Here is a 16118-nt window from a genome sequence, read left to right on the forward strand (position 1 = left end):
CAGTGCTGCGCCGTCCGGACTGCAACAAACAGTTCTTCCTGGAGGTTGATGCTTCCTCATCCGGAGACAGAGCAGTGCTCACCCAAAAATCTTCATCTGGGAGAATGGTAACCTTCGGCTTCTTCTCCAAACTCTTCTCCTCGTCGGAGCGCAACTACTCCATAGGAGACCGGGAACTGCTAGCCATCAAATTGGCACTGGAGGAGTGGCGTTACCTGCTTGAAGGGACTCTATACCCAGTGATCATCTATACTGATCACAAAAACCTGGCATATCTCCAGAATGCCCAAAGACTCAATCCGCGTCAGGCCCGGTGGTCTTTGTTCTTCGCTCGCTTTGACTTTATCTTACATTTCTGTCCGGAGGACAAGAATGTTAAAGCTGACGCCTTGTCCCGATCCTTCCTGTACTCCGATCTAGAGGAGCCTATGCACATCATTGACCCTTCCAAAGTGATGAGTATGGCCCCCTTAGATCTGACTCGTCTCCCACCCGGTAAGATGTTTGTAGCAGTTCCAGATCGGGAGAAGATTCTTCACTGGGGTCATTCATCTAAACTTGCCGGTCAGAAGAAAACCTTCCTGCTCATTACCCGGCATTACTGGTGGCCCACCCTGCTCAAGGATGTGATAGACTTCATCTCGGCCTGTTCGTCTTGTGCCCGCAACAAAGTTCCCAGACATCTTCCAGCCGGTCACCTCCTGCCTCTTCCCATACCTGCTGTCCCTTGGCAACACATTGCTATGGACTTTATTACAGATCTCCCTGTTTCTGCCGGCTGTACAGTCATTTGGGTGGTCTTCGACCACTTTTCTAAAATGGCCCACTTCATCCCTCTGCCTGGTCTGCATCTGAGCTGGCTAAGGACTTCTTCCTTCACATTTTCCGTCTCCATGGCCTACCCCTCCACATTGTGTCGGATCGAGAGGTTCAGTTCACCTCACGCTTCTGGAGAGCTACGTGTAAGCTGCTGGATGTCACCCTGGATTTCTCCTCCGCTTACCATCCACAGTCCAATGGCCAAGTGGAGCGTATCAACCAGATCCTTACCAGTAACCTCTGGCACTTTGTTAATGCTCACCATACCGATTGGGTGGACCTCCTACCATGGGCCGAATTCTCCTACAACAGCCATGAGAGCGAATCGACTTCCAAGTCCCCGTTCTTTGTAGTCTATGGTCAACATCCCCGGATTCCATTTCCCGTCTCCGCTTCTGTGGACAACCCTGCCGTGGAGTCTCTGGTCAGCGAATTTTCCACCATTTGGGAAAAAACTAGGTCCGCACTTCTTCAGTGCTCCGAGCGGATGAAGAGATATGCTGACAAGAGACGTCTGGATCCGCCTCAATTCCATCCGGGAGACAAGGTTTGGCTCTCCTCCAAACATGTTCGGCTCAAAATACCCTCCTACAAGTTGGGTCCTCGGTTCATTGGTCCATTTGAAGTCCTCAAACAAATCAACCCGGTGACCTACAAGTTAAAACTCCTGGCCACCTTACGGATTCCCAACTCCTTCCACGTATCTCTCCTCAAACCAGTTGTGTTTAATTATTTTTCCAGCAATCCAGGTACTCCCCCTGCTCCGGTTTCCACTGAGGACGTTTTTGAGGTAGAGAACATTCTGGCCACCAAAAGGGTAAGAGGAAAAACCTTTTTTCTGGTGGATTGGAAGGGGTTTGGCCCAGAGGAGAGAACTTGGGAAACCAGGGAGAACATTCATGCCCCGCTTCTCCTTGAAAAATTTATTTCTGGCCTAAAAAAGAGGGGGCGTAAAGGTGGGGGGGTACTGTAGCATCGGCGTCTCTGCCCCCTGCCAGGCAGAGACGCCGTCCCTCTCACCGCTGCTCTCCCTGCCCGGCGTCCTCCAGCACTCCTCTTCCTGCTTCTGCCGGCGCGCGCAGCTTCCCGGGCACTGTGCTTAGGGCGCGCGCTCCCCCCCTCTTAAAGGGGCCGCGCGCGCCGCCCTAAGGAGTCCCCGGCCAATTGACAGAGGTCCTTCCATATATAAAGCACCTCCTTCAATATGGAGGTGCCCGAGCAATAGTTGATGCACGTTGTACTTACCTCTGCTTCAGCCCTCAGGTCCCGCTGCTAGCCTGACTACTAGTCCTGCCCGCCAGCCTGACTATCAGTCCAGTCCGCCAGCCTGACTACTCCCCAGCCCGACAGTCTGTTCTCCATTCAGTCCGCCAGTCTGTCTATGGGCTTTGCCCGCCTGCTTACCTGGAAGCACCTGCCTGTTACCTGTCAGCCTACCTGGAGGCTCCTGCCCGTCACTTGCCGTGACCACCTGTCTGCCTACCTGGAGGCTCCTGCCCGTCACTTGTCATGACCACCTGACAGCCTACCTAGAGGCTTCCGCCTGTCACTTGCCGAGAGCACCTGACAGCCTACCTAGAGGCTCCCGCCTGTCACTTGCCATGACCCCCTGACAGCCTACCTAGAGGCTCCTGCCTGTCACTTGCCGTGACCACCTGTCAATCTACCTGGAGGCTCCCTCCCGTCACTTGCCGTGACCACCTGACAGCCTACCTAGAGGCTCCCGCCTGTCTCCTGCTGTCTCTGCCCGTTCATCTACCCGGATCCCTCGTCAGCCTGCCTGCTGTGCCCATCTGCAGTATCGGTCAGTCTCAGCCATCTGACCCGTGGGAGTCACCTGCTCTCTTACAAGATCATCCCCAGAATAGCACCTGGTCCCTCTGCTCGGTCCCTCCCTGGTCACGGAGTCGTTAGCTGCCGTACGACCTAGGTCGGTCCGAGTTGATACTTAGTTACGCCCCTCTGGGTCCCTCCTTGCACCGCAGCACAGAGGTTCCACCACCCGGATCCGTAACAATATGCATGTAGTAAAAGAGGCAATACCTTAGAGGACATGGATATGATAATCCTGTTTCACAAAGCACTAATGTGACCTCACCTGCAATATGCACTTCAGTTCTGGGAACCTGTTTATGGAATATGGAAGTCCTGGAGTTGGACAAAGTACTGAACAACGTAGAACTGCTTCACTAATAATGAGCATAAAGATATTACTTATGAGTAGTGTTGAGCGATACCTTCCGATATCGGGAAATATCGGATCGGATTGGATCGGACCGATACCGAAAAAGTATCGGATATCGCCGATTCCGATACCGGAAACCAATGCAAGTCAATGGGACATAAATATCGGAATTAAAATAAACCCTTTCTTTCCTTGTAGGTTATTTCTACATGAAGGAAAACAACTAAGAATAATGTAGAATGTATTGGGGGAGGTGGGGGAGACAATAAAGGCATAGAGGTTTAGCCCAGTCAAATGGAATAGCAGGAATTAATATTTTTTTATTATGTTCTGAGTTACGGAAATATTAACTATGTTAAGTATTTTTATATTTTGTCAGATATTTATGTTTCACTACTTCCATGCTCTTCACCTTCTTTTTTACTTCTCCCACACTTTCTCCTTCATCATCCTCAGCATCTTTTTCATCCACTTCTTCTTCACCTTCTTCTTCTTCACCTTCTTCGTATTATTCTTTTTTTTACATTCTTCATATTCTACTTCTTCATCTTCTTCATATTCTTCTTCTTCATCATATTCTTATTTGTGACAGGCATTCCTGTAGTTGTTATCTATAAAAGGTTGGACATTACACCTTTCGTTCTGCCCGTCACAAAAGATTTACAACAGGATTTGTCCGCGTTCAGTTTGGCCTGCAGCAGCAGGTCTTTTCCAGGGGCACCACGAGGAGGAACGGACTCACCCCCATACACTGCTTAGTCATCTTCTGCTTATAATTTAGATATTATCTTTTGCTCTGATTTTTAGTCTTATGCTTAATGTTCTTCCGCTTTTTGTTCTGCAGCTTCTTGTATTTCTGCTTCTTGGTTTTCTGTCTCTTGTTTTTCTGTATCTTGGTGCTTGTCTTCTCTTCTTTGTCTTCTTGGTCAACTTCTTCAGGGTCATCTTCTTGGTCTTCTTCGGGGTGGTCTTCAGGGTCGTCGTCTTCGGGGGTCCTCGTCTTCGGGGTCCTCGTCTTCTTCGGGTTGGTCTTCTGGGTCCTCGTCTTCGGGGTCCTCGTCTTCTTCGGGGTGGTCTTCAGGGTCCTCGTCTTCTTCGGGGTGGTCTTCAGGGTCCTCGTCTTCTTCGGGGTGGTCTTCAGGGTCCTCGTCTTCAGGGTCATTGTCTTCGGGGTCCTCGTCTTCTTAGGGTTGGTCTTCAGGGTCCTCGTCTTCAGGGTCCTCGTCAGGGAGATCCAGAGTGATTACCAAGAACCATTTCAAAAAGCTTGAACTTGGAAATGTAGCAGAAGGTACAAGAAAGCTGAGGAACTACCGAGGACCAGCTGACGGTACTGGAACCCGGATGGATAGCAGAAGGTACAAGAGCCAATGGAACTACCGAGGACCAGCTGATGTTACTGGAACTCGGTTACTAAGCAGGAGGTACCTGTGCCAGAAAGCACTACCAAGGACCAGCAGACGTTGGTGGAACTTGGATACCGAGAAGGAGGCACCTAATCCAAAGGCACTGCCGAGAACCAGCTGACGGTACTGGAACCCGGATGGGTAGCAGAAGGTACCCATGTAAAAAAAAAGTTCAAGGCCGCGAGCCGGCCGCAGTTACCAAAACCCACAGTCCTACAGAGGGTGCTTGTCCTATTGGCACTATGGAACCAGCCTTCATTGCCAGATCCCGCAGCCCACATAGGAGTCACCTAAACTGCAGGCACCATAGAGTCGGCTAACCCGACCGCAACACGACAGGACAACGCATTGGAGGCAAAGTGACGTTGACACTACCCGGAAACAGCTGGCGTGCTGGAACCAGGCTGGGCAGGAGGGAGTACCCGTGCCAAAGACACTGCCGAGAACCAGCTGACGGTACTGGAACCCGGATGGGTAGCAGAAGATACAAGAGCAAATGGAACTACCGAGGACCAGCTGACGGTACTGGAACCCGGATGGGTAGCAGAAGGTACAAGAGCCAATGGAACTACCGAGGACCAGCTGATGTTACTGGAACTCGGTTACTAAGCAGGAGGTACCTGTGCCAGAAAGCACTACCAAGGACCAGCAGACGTTGGTGGAACTTGGATACCGAGAAGGAGGCACCTAATCCAAAGGCACTGCCGAGAACCAGCTGACGGTACTGGAACCCGGATGGGTAGCAGAAGGTACCCATGTAAAAAAAAAGTTCAAGGCCGCGAGCCGGCCGCAGTTACCAAAACCCACAGTCCTACAGAGGGTGCTTGTCCTATTGGCACTATGGAACCAGCCTTCATTGCCAGATCCCGCAGCCCACATAGGAGTCACCTAAACTGCAGGCACCATAGAGTCGGCTAACCCGACCGCAACACGACAGGACAACGCATTGGAGGCAAAGTGACGTTGACACTACCCGGAAACAGCTGGCGTGCTGGAACCAGGCTGGGCAGGAGGGAGTACCCGTGCCAAAGACACTGCCGAGAACCAGCTGACGGTACTGGAACCCGGATGGGTAGCAGAAGATACAAGAGCAAATGGAACTACCGAGGACCAGCTGACGGTACTGGAACCCGGATGGGTAGCAGAAGGTACAAGAGCCAATGGAACTACCGAGGACCAGCTGATGTTACTGGAACTCGGTTACTAAGCAGGAGGTACCTGTGCCAGAAAGCACTACCAAGGACCAGCAGACGTTGGTGGAACTTGGATACCGAGAAGGAGGCACCTAATCCAAAGGCACTGCCGAGAACCAGCTGACGGTACTGGAACCCGGTTGGGTAGCAGAAGGTACCCATGTAAAAAAAAAGTTCAAGGCCGCGAGCCGGCCGCAGTTACCAAAACCCACAGTCCTACAGAGGGTGCTTGTCCTATTGGCACTATGGAACCAGCCTTCATTGCCAGATCCCGCAGCCCACATAGGAGTCACCTAAACTGCAGGCACCATAGAGTCGGCTAACCCGACCGCAACACGACAGGACAACGCATTGGAGGCAAAGTGACGTTGACACTACCCGGAAACAGCTGGCGTGCTGGAACCAGGCTGGGCAGGAGGGAGTACCCGTGCCAAAGACACTGCCGAGAACCAGCTGACGGTACTGGAACCCGGATGGGTAGCAGAAGGTACAAGAGCCAATGGAACTGCCGAGAACCAGCTGGCGGTGCTGGAGCCCAGGGTAAATACTAAAAACAGAAGAGCCAGAGGTGTATTTGGAGGAGGTTTTAAATCCGTACTACAGTGGATGTGGACAAAGCAGGAGAATTTGCCGGACACACAGCTGGGGATCAGCTGACGTTACTGAATCCCAATAACACTGGAGCAAGCGTTGACTGTGCAGACGGCACTTCTGAGCAGCAACTAGCGGTATTGGAGCCCAGGGTAAATACTAAAAACGGAGGAGCCAGAGGTGTAATTGGAGCAAGTTTTAAATAAGTAGCACAGTGAATATGGACAGAGCAGGAGAAATTGCCGTGAACACAGCAGGGGAACAGCTGACGTTACCGAACCCCAATAACACCGCAGCAAGTGTTGACTGTGCAGACGGCACTTCCGAGCGCCAACTGGCGGTGCTGGAGCCCAGGGATAAGAATGAAAACAGAGGAGCCAGAGGTGTAATTGGAGCAACTTTAAAATCTGTAGTAGTGAGAATGTGGACAGAGCAGGAGAAATTGCCGTCCGCACAGCAGGGGAACAGCTGACGTTACTGAACCCCAATAACATGGTAGCAAGTGTTGACTGTGCAGACAGCACTTCCGAGCGCCAACTGGCGGTGCTGGAGCCCAGGGATAAGAATGAAAACAGAGGAGCCAGAGGTGTAATTCGAGCAACTTTAAAATCTGTAGTAGTGAGAATGTGGACAGAGCAGGAGAAATTGCCGTCCGCACAGCAGGGGAACAGCTGACGTTACTGAACCCCAATAACACGGCAGCAAGTGTTGACTGTGCAGACAGCACTTCCGAGCGCCAACTGGCGGTGTTGGAGCCCAGGGTAAATACTAAAAACGGAGGAGCCAGAGGTGTAATTGGAGCAAGTTTTAAATAAGTAGCACAGTGAATATGGACAGAGCAGGAGAAATTGCCGTGAACACAGCAGGGGAACAGCTGACGTTACTGAACCCCAATAACATGGTAGCAAGTGTTGACTGTGCAGACGGCACTTCCGAGCGCCAACTGGCGGTGCTGGAGCCCAGGGATAAGAATGAAAACAGAGGAGCCAGAGGTGTAATTCGAGCAACTTTAAAATGTGTAGTACAGTGGATTTGGACAAAGCAGGAGAAATTGCCGTCCGCACAGCAGGAGAACAGCTGACGTTACTGAACCCCAATAACACGGCAGCAAGTGTTGACTGTGCAGACGGCACTTCCGTGCGCCAACTGGCGGTGTTGGAGCTCAGGGATAATACTGAAAACAGAGGAGCCAGAGGTGTAATTGGAGCAACTTTAAAATCTGTAGTAGTGAGAATGTGGACAGAGCAGGAGAAATTGCCGTCCGCACAGCAGGGGAACAGCTGACGTTACTGAACCCCAATAACATGGTAGCAAGTGTTGACTGTGCAGACAGCACTTCCGAGCGCCAACTGGCGGTGCTGGAGCCCAGGGATAAGAATGAAAACAGAGGAGCCAGAGGAGTAATTGGAGCAACTTTAAAATGTGTAGTACAGTGGATGTGGACAAATCAGGAGAAATTGCCGTCCGCACAGCAGGAGAACAGCTGACGTTACTGAACCCCAATAACACGGCAGCAAGTGTTGACTGTGCAGACGGCACTTCCGAGCGCCAACTGGCGGTGCTGGAGCCCAGGGATAAGAATGAAAACAGAGGAGCCAGAGGTGTAATTGGAGCAACTTTAAAATCTGTAGTAGTGAGAATGTGGACAGAGCAGGAGAAATTGCCGTCCGCACAGCAGGGGAACAGCTGACGTTACTGAACCCCAATAACATGGTAGCAAGTGTTGACTGTGCAGACAGCACTTCCGAGCGCCAACTGGCGGTGCTGGAGCCCAGGGATAAGAATGAAAACAGAGGAGCCAGAGGTGTAATTGGAGCAACTTTAAAATCTGTAGTAGTGAGAATGTGGACAGAGCAGGAGAAATTGCCGTCCGCACAGCAGGGGAACAGCTGACGTTACTGAACCCCAATAACACGGCAGCAAGTGTTGACTGTGCAGACAGCACTTCCGAGCGCCAACTGGCGGTGTTGGAGCCCAGGGTAAATACTAAAAACGGAGGAGCCAGAGGTGTAATTGGAGCAAGTTTTAAATAAGTAGCACAGTGAATATGGACAGAGCAGGAGAAATTGCCGTGAACACAGCAGGGGAACAGCTGACGTTACTGAACCCCAATAACATGGTAGCAAGTGTTGACTGTGCAGACGGCACTTCCGAGCGCCAACTGGCGGTGCTGGAGCCCAGGGATAAGAATGAAAACAGAGGAGCCAGAGGTGTAATTCGAGCAACTTTAAAATGTGTAGTACAGTGGATGTGGACAAAGCAGGAGAAATTGCCGTCCGCACAGCAGGAGAACAGCTGACGTTACTGAACCCCAATAACACGGCAGCAAGTGTTGACTGTGCAGACGGCACTTCCGAGCGCCAACTGGCGGTGCTGGAGCCCAGGGATAAGAATGAAAACAGAGGAGCCAGAGGTGTAATTCGAGCAACTTTAAAATGTGTAGTACAGTGGATTTGGACAAAGCAGGAGAAATTGCCGTCCGCACAGCAGGAGAACAGCTGACGTTACTGAACCCCAATAACACGGCAGCAAGTGTTGACTGTGCAGACGGCACTTCCGTGCGCCAACTGGCGGTGTTGGAGCTCAGGGATAATACTGAAAACAGAGGAGCCAGAGGTGTAATTGGAGCAACTTTAAAATCTGTAGTAGTGAGAATGTGGACAGAGCAGGAGAAATTGCCGTCCGCACAGCAGGGGAACAGCTGACGTTACTGAACCCCAATAACATGGTAGCAAGTGTTGACTGTGCAGACAGCACTTCCGAGCGCCAACTGGCGGTGCTGGAGCCCAGGGATAAGAATGAAAACAGAGGAGCCAGAGGAGTAATTGGAGCAACTTTAAAATGTGTAGTACAGTGGATGTGGACAAATCAGGAGAAATTGCCGTCCGCACAGCAGGAGAACAGCTGACGTTACTGAACCCCAATAACACGGCAGCAAGTGTTGACTGTGCAGACGGCACTTCCGAGCGCCAACTGGCGGTGTTGGAGCTCAGGGATTACAGTTCAGGTGGTAGAAACATGAACAGAACAGGAGACCTGGATACTGTTGCCAACCAATTATTTATTCTGGAAGAGGACTGGCAAATTCATGAGAGATCCAGGCCTTGTTCATTTTGAGAAAAGTAAGCCGGTCAACGTTATCGGAGGATAGTCGCATGCGACGGTCTGTTAGTACACCACCTGCGGCACTAAAGACGCGTTCCGATAATACACTAGCAGCAGGGCAAGCTAGCACCTCCAGTGCATACTGACTAAGCTCTGGCCATGTATCCAGCTTACAGACCCAAAACTTGAAGGGAGAAGAGCCGTCTGGGAGTACACTAAGAGGGCAAGACATGTAGTCTGTCACCATCTGACGGAAACGTTGCCTCCTGCTGACTGGAGCTGTCTGTGATGGTGTAGACATTTGTGGCGGCGGGGACACAAAACTTTGCCACATTTCGGCCATACTGGTCTTGCCTTGTGCTGAGGCGCTGCTTCTGCTCCCTCTTTGTGCAGAGCTTCCTCCACTGCCTCGACGCACTGAGCTGCTTTGTAAAGCACTAGCAGCACTGCTCTCGGTTGGAATGGAGAACATGATGGAATGCACCAGTGCGTCTTGGTACTCCCGCATTTTACGCTCCCGGTTCAATGGTGTTATGAGGCTTTGTAAGTTGTCCCGGTAGCGAGGATCTAGGAGGGTGGACACCCAATAATCAGCCGTGTTGAGAATGTGGGCGATGCGGCGGTCGTTTCTGAGGCACTGCAGCATGAAATCAACCATGTGCTGCAGACTGCCAACTGGCCAAGAAACGCTGTCCCCTGCTTGAGGCGTGATCTCTGCCTGCTCTGCATCACCCCACCCTCGCTCTAGATACTGACTACTAGAGCATTGTGTACCTCCCTCCTCTGGACAGATGTCTTCCTCATCCATTGACTCCTCCTCATCCTCCTCACAAAGTGTCCCCTGCCTAGGCCTTTGTGAGGAACCACGTTGCGCAGACTGTAGAGAAGCAGATGGCATTTGTGACTCCTCATCCTCCACCTCTTCCAAAACCTCGTCCCTTAGTGCTTGCAGTGTTTTTTCAAGCAGGCAGATAAGGGGGATAGTCATGCTGACTAGTGCATCATCTGCACTCGCCATCCGCGTGGAATAATCGAAGGCACGCAAAACGTGGCAAATGTCCTTCATAGAGGCCCACTCAGTGGTGGTGAAGTGTGAACGGCGCGCACTGCGACTTGTTTGCGCCTGCTGCAGCTGGTACTCCATTACTGCTGCCTGCTGCTCACACAACCTCTCCAACATATGTAACGTTGAATTCCACCTGGTGGGTAGGTCACATATGATGCGATGTTCCGGAAGACATAATCGGCGCTGCAGAGCTGCAATGCGTGATCTTGCATTGCTGGAACGCCGCAAGTGAGCGCACTCTATGCGGACCTTGTGAAGCAGTGCATCAAGATCCGGATAGTCCCTCAAAAAACTCTGCACGACCAAGTTGAGCACATGTGCCAGACATGGGATGTGAGTGAGGTTGCCTAGGCCCAGAGCTGCCACCAGATTTCGGCCATTGTCACACACTACCATGCCTGGCTGGAGATTCGCTGGCACAAACCACACGTCACTCTGCTGCTTGATGGCATTCCAGAGCTCCTGCGCTGTGTGGCTTCGATTCCCCAAAGAAATTAATTTTAATACGGCCTGTTGACGTTTGGCCACGGCTGTGCTCATATCGGTCATCATAACAGGTAACCGTTCACGGGTCGATGTGGAGGTAGACCGTGACGGCTCCTGCAGCGCTGATTCAGAGGAACTGGAGTATGAGGAGGAGTCAATGTGTACAGACTGGATTCCTGCAATCCTTGGAGTTGGCAGAACACGTACAGCGCCACTCTCAAGATCTGTACCCGGCTCCACAACATTTACCCAATGGGCAGTGAGGGAAAGGTATCGTCCCTGTCCATGCTTACTGGTCCACGCATCAGTGGTCAGGTGGACCTTGCTACTGACGGCGTTTTGTAGCGCATGTTTAATTTTTCCCTCCACATGATGTTGCAGGGCAGGGACGGCTTGCCTGCTGAAATAAAAGCGGCTGGGCACGTTGTATTGTGGGACTGCCAATGCCATAAAGTTACGGAATGTGTCAGTCTCCACCAGCCTGAATGATAGCATTTCAAGGGCCAGTAGTTTAGCAATGCCAGCATTCAGAGCCTGTGCTCGGGGGTGGTTTGCCGAGTATGGGCGCCTTTTCTCCCATGCCTGTGCTAACGATGGCTGTAGACTGGCCTGGGAGTGTGAGGATGACTGGGAAAGTGGTGCTGTGGGTGGAATTACACTGTGTCTCTGTACAACAGTGCCAGAGATTCTTCCATGGCGATCCTGTGAGGAAGCCGAACCAGCTGTGTGTGAGCTGGAGGAAGAGGCTACAACACGAGCTGAAGAGGTGGTAGGTGGCGCTGTAGGTTGGCCTAGGTCTTCAGTGTGTTTGTGTAACTCCACCATGTGCTTGGTCCGCACATGTTTCCACATATTTGTGGTATTGAGGTTGCTGACACTTTTCCCTCTTTTCACCTTCTGATTACACAGCTTGCATTTGACAAAGCAAATGTCATCTGCAACTGTGTCAAAAAAGGACCAGGCACTGCAAGTCTTGGGAGCGCCCGCTTTGGATTTTGGAAGAGCCATGCTCCTAATGGGTGCCGAAGTGGAGGCTACAGGCAACCAAGTCTGCCCCCTCCCTCTCCCTCCTTTTTGGGCCGTTCGGGGAATCTCTTCCTCAGAGCTGCTCCCACCACCTTCCTGTCCCTCACGCCATGATGGGTCAAGGACCTCATCATCTACACCACCCTCTTCAAACAACTGCTTCTCCTGGGTAGTCTCGACAGCACAGTACGCACCAGAAAGTGGCACCTGAGTCTCATCATCAGATGCGTACTGAGGTGTGCTGCTGACCATAGGCACTGGCCCACCCGCCTCTTCAGATTCAGAGAGACAAAACGGTTGCGCATCACTGCATACTACCTCTTCTTCAAATTCTCGAATTCTGCTTGGCTGGCCCCCTCTTTCCAAGCCAAGAGATTCAGAGAACAGAAGTAGAGATGGCTCCTGTCCAGGGCTCTCTGACTGCCTGGGCAATTTGGCAGGTGGTGAAGAGACAGATGGGTGCTCTTCAGTGCTCAGGACCTGAGAGGATCTGGAACTAATTGAAGTCGATGCGTTAGCTGCCATCCATCCGACAACGGCTTCAATTTGGTCCTCGCGCAGCAGTGGGGTACGGCTAGCTCCTACAAAGCTGCGCATAAAGGACTGTTCCCTGGTAAAACTGGGGGATGCTGAGTCACTGGTGCCCGCAGCAGGCACAGAATCCCCACGTCCTCTCCCTGCAGGCACAGAATCCTCACGTCCTCTCCCTGCAGAAACTCCACGCCCACGCCCACGACCACGACCACATGCCTTACTCCCTGCCTTCTTCATCTTGGTAGACTGATAAAGATAGGCAGAAAAGTACTAAGGGCTTAGTGTGCTTATTCCTGAACAGCTGCTAACAGGTATAAGAAACACTAATTTTATAAAGTGTGGACTAGACTTTAATATGAGCTAATGTGGCCTACACAACTGTAAAGTGGAGTGTTTGGTGAACTTTATTTAGGTTTTTTTTGTCACAAAAAGACACTGGATGTGCCTAAAGATGTAATAACGATAGTATCACAAACTTTTTGTAGCTATTACAATGTAGGAAGGTAACCTACAATGCAATAGATGAGGCTGCAAAAAATAGGCTAATACTAATCTGGCTGGGGCTGCAGGGCCCAATGCTGCAGAAAGGCTCCTCTATCTACTCCTATATAGTGTGTTTGGAATCAATTTAGCTGAATATGGATGGAACCACCACACTAATAGGAGATATCAGGAAAAATTATGAATTGGCAATAAAGGACAATGTATGAGGCAGTGACACACACTGAGTGCACTACAACCAGACGGGGTTGAAGCACACACTACAGGGTGAGCTGCACTCACACACCAGACCTTGCAGACAGCGGTGAACAGTACAGATGCAGAGCACTGTGCACTAGTGCTGCAAGACGGAAAAAAAATTCTCTATCTACTCCTATATAGTGTGTTTGGAACCAATTTAGCTGAATACAGATGGAACCACCACACTAATAGGAGATATCAGGAAAAATTATGAATTGGCAATAAAGGACAATGTATGAGGCAGTGACACACACTGAGTGCACTACAACCAGACGGGGTTGAAGCACACACTACAGGGTGAGCTGCACTCACACACCAGACCTTGCAGACAGCGGTGAACAGTACAGATGCAGAGCACTGTGCACTAGTGCTGCAAGACGGAAAAAAATTTCTCTATCTACTCCTATATAGTGTGTTTGGAACCAATTTAGCTGAATACAGATGGAACCACCACACTAATAGGAGATATCAGGAAAAATTATGAATTGGCAATAAAGGACAATGTATGAGGCAGTGACACACACTGAGTGCACTACAACCAGACGGGGTTGAAGCACACACTACAGGGTGAGCTGCACTCACACACCAGACCTTGCAGACAGCGGTGAACAGTACAGATGCAGAGCACTGTGCACTAGTGCTGCAAGACGGAAAAAAATTTCTCTATCTACTCCTATATAGTGTGTTTGGAACCAATTTAGCTGAATACAGATGGAACCACCACACTAATAGGAGATATCAGGAAAAATTATGAATTGGCAAAAAAGGACAATGTATGAGGCAGTGACACACACTGAGTGCACTACAACCAGACTTGGCTGAAGCACACACTACAGGGTGAGCTGCACTCACACACACAGACCTTGCAGATAGCGGTGAACAGCACAGGGAACTGTGCACTAGCACTGCAAGGCACAGTGATTTAGAAAGTAGCTTGGGTAAAGCAGTATAGAGCAAATAGGTAGCTAAAACTGTCCCTCAGAACAACAGCGTCCTATCCCTAACTGAATTCACAGCAGAGTGAGCTCAAAATGGCGGCGGTGGCTTTTATAGTGCATCATGACATCATTTCAGCAGCCAATCACAGCCATGCCATTAGTTAAGATGCCTACATGCCTAACAGGATGTGCCCACACTTCTTAGGATCCTCATTGGCTGAATAAAATGAAAATGTCTCATTGCATTATGGGAACTTCCGATTCCGGTATACGATATTGCAATAGTATCGGAATTAAGTATCGGAATTCCGATACCGCGAATATCGGCCGATACCCGATATTTCAGTATCGGAATGCTCAACACTACTTATGAGAAAAGACTAGAAACATAAATAAATTGAGATAAAATTGGAGAAATAATTTATTTGTCCAAGTGTATAAATGGCCCTTACAAAAACTATGGTGCAAAGTTACTCCATGTAAAAGCTCTTGAAAAGGCAAGGGTGATTGGTTTAATTGACAAAGGTGGCAACAAGCCTTCTTTATCATAGTAACTGTGCCTATTTTGGGTCAATCTACCTCAAGAGCTGGTTACGTCAGTTGGCTTAAATGAATGTTTAAAAAAGTATGAATCAAAGCTCCAACGCCTATTCAAATTTTCTAATGATCATGTAGTCTGATCGACACTTTGTAATCAGTGAATTTTTACTTTTTTAAGGAGAACCTCTGACTAGATTCATGCTTCCCGAACCACAGGCAGCATGAATCAGAGTCTTGTTCTGCAATTACAACAAGGTATTCTTTACTCTGAAATGTTGTCGTGTTTCAGAGACAACATTGTTTGAAATGTCGGCTGGGGATTATTGGGAGACATCTGTCAAATCAAGCTTGGCCCTTATGTGTACATTGAAGGAGACCTGTCAATGAATTGGAGTGGGCAGAAAGAAGCTGTCCAGGTTCAGCATCAGATTAGTCAGAACTAGTGATGAGCGAACGTGCTCGCCACTGCTCGGTACTCGCCCGAGCATCACTGTGCTCGACAAGCTCGGCGCTCTGAGAGTATTTCCGGGTTGCTCGGGTGGGAACTCAGGTCCCCTCCTTGCATGTTTGACGCTCTTTAGAGAGCCAATGAATAAGCAGGGATTGCCTGCCACGCATTGTAATGCCGTAGCCATGTTGGTTGTGGGCATTACAGTGATTGGCTGGCTGCACAGCATCATCAGGTCAATATAAGACCGGGCGCCGCCATGCTCGTCACAGTCTACCCCGGAATCAGGCAGAGTAGAGAAAGGTGCTGCTGTGTCAGGGAGAGACTTGCTTGTTTATAGTTAGTATAGGTATTCCACAACATATAAACAGTACAGACCAAAAGTTTGGACACACCTTCTCATTTAAAGATTTTTATGTATTTTCATGACTATGAAAATTGTACATTCACACTGAAGGCATCAAAACTATGAATTAACACATGTAGAATTATGTACTTAACAAAAAAGTGTGAAATAACTGAAAATATGTCTTATATTCTAGGTTCTTCAAAGTAGCCACCTTTTGCTTTGATGACTGCTTTGCACACTCTTGGCATTCTCTTGATGAGCTTCAAGAGGTAGTCACTGGAAATGGTTTTCACTTCACAGGTGTGCCCTGTCAGGTTTAATAAGTGGGATTTCTTGCCTTATAAATGGGGTTGGGACCATCAGTTGTGTTGTGCAGAAATCAGGTGGATACACAGCTGATAGTCCTACTGAATAGACTGTTAGAATTTGTATTATGGCAAGAAAAAAGCAGCTAAGTAAAGAAAAACGAGTGGCCATCATTACTTTAAGAAATGAAGGTCAGTCAGTCTGAAAAATTGGGCAAACTTTGAAAGTGTCCCCAAGTGCAGTTGCAAAAACCATCAAGCGCTACAAAGAAACTGGCTCACATGAGGACCACCCCAGGAAAGGAAGACCAAGAGTCACCTCTGCTTCTGAGGATAAGTTTATCCGAGTCACCAGCCTCAGAAATCGCAGGTTAACAGCAGCTCAG

At 49.8% G+C, this 16118-nt stretch overlaps 1 protein-coding gene across 2 annotated transcripts in view; it reads right to left on the bottom strand.

Annotated features, from left to right (window-relative positions):
- LOC141273144 (high affinity immunoglobulin epsilon receptor subunit beta-like) overlaps positions 1-16118 on the bottom strand; it is a 98472-nt gene that overhangs the window by 73413 nt on the left and 8941 nt on the right. The window contains exon 1 of one of the 2 annotated variants that reach the window (XM_073684584.1): positions 3417-3722. The exons of the other annotated variant lie outside the window; for it this stretch is intronic. The gene's annotated coding sequence lies outside the window, so the exon portion shown is untranslated. Of the gene's footprint in view, positions 1-3416; positions 3723-16118 lie in introns of those variants that run through there. 2 annotated transcript variants of the gene reach the window in all.

Source organism: Phyllobates terribilis, unplaced genomic scaffold, assembly GCF_046119375.1.
Source record: "Phyllobates terribilis strain yellow unplaced genomic scaffold, ASM4611937v1 Scaffold_5__5_contigs__length_657084704, whole genome shotgun sequence".
NCBI lineage: Eukaryota > Metazoa > Chordata > Amphibia > Anura > Dendrobatidae > Phyllobates > Phyllobates terribilis.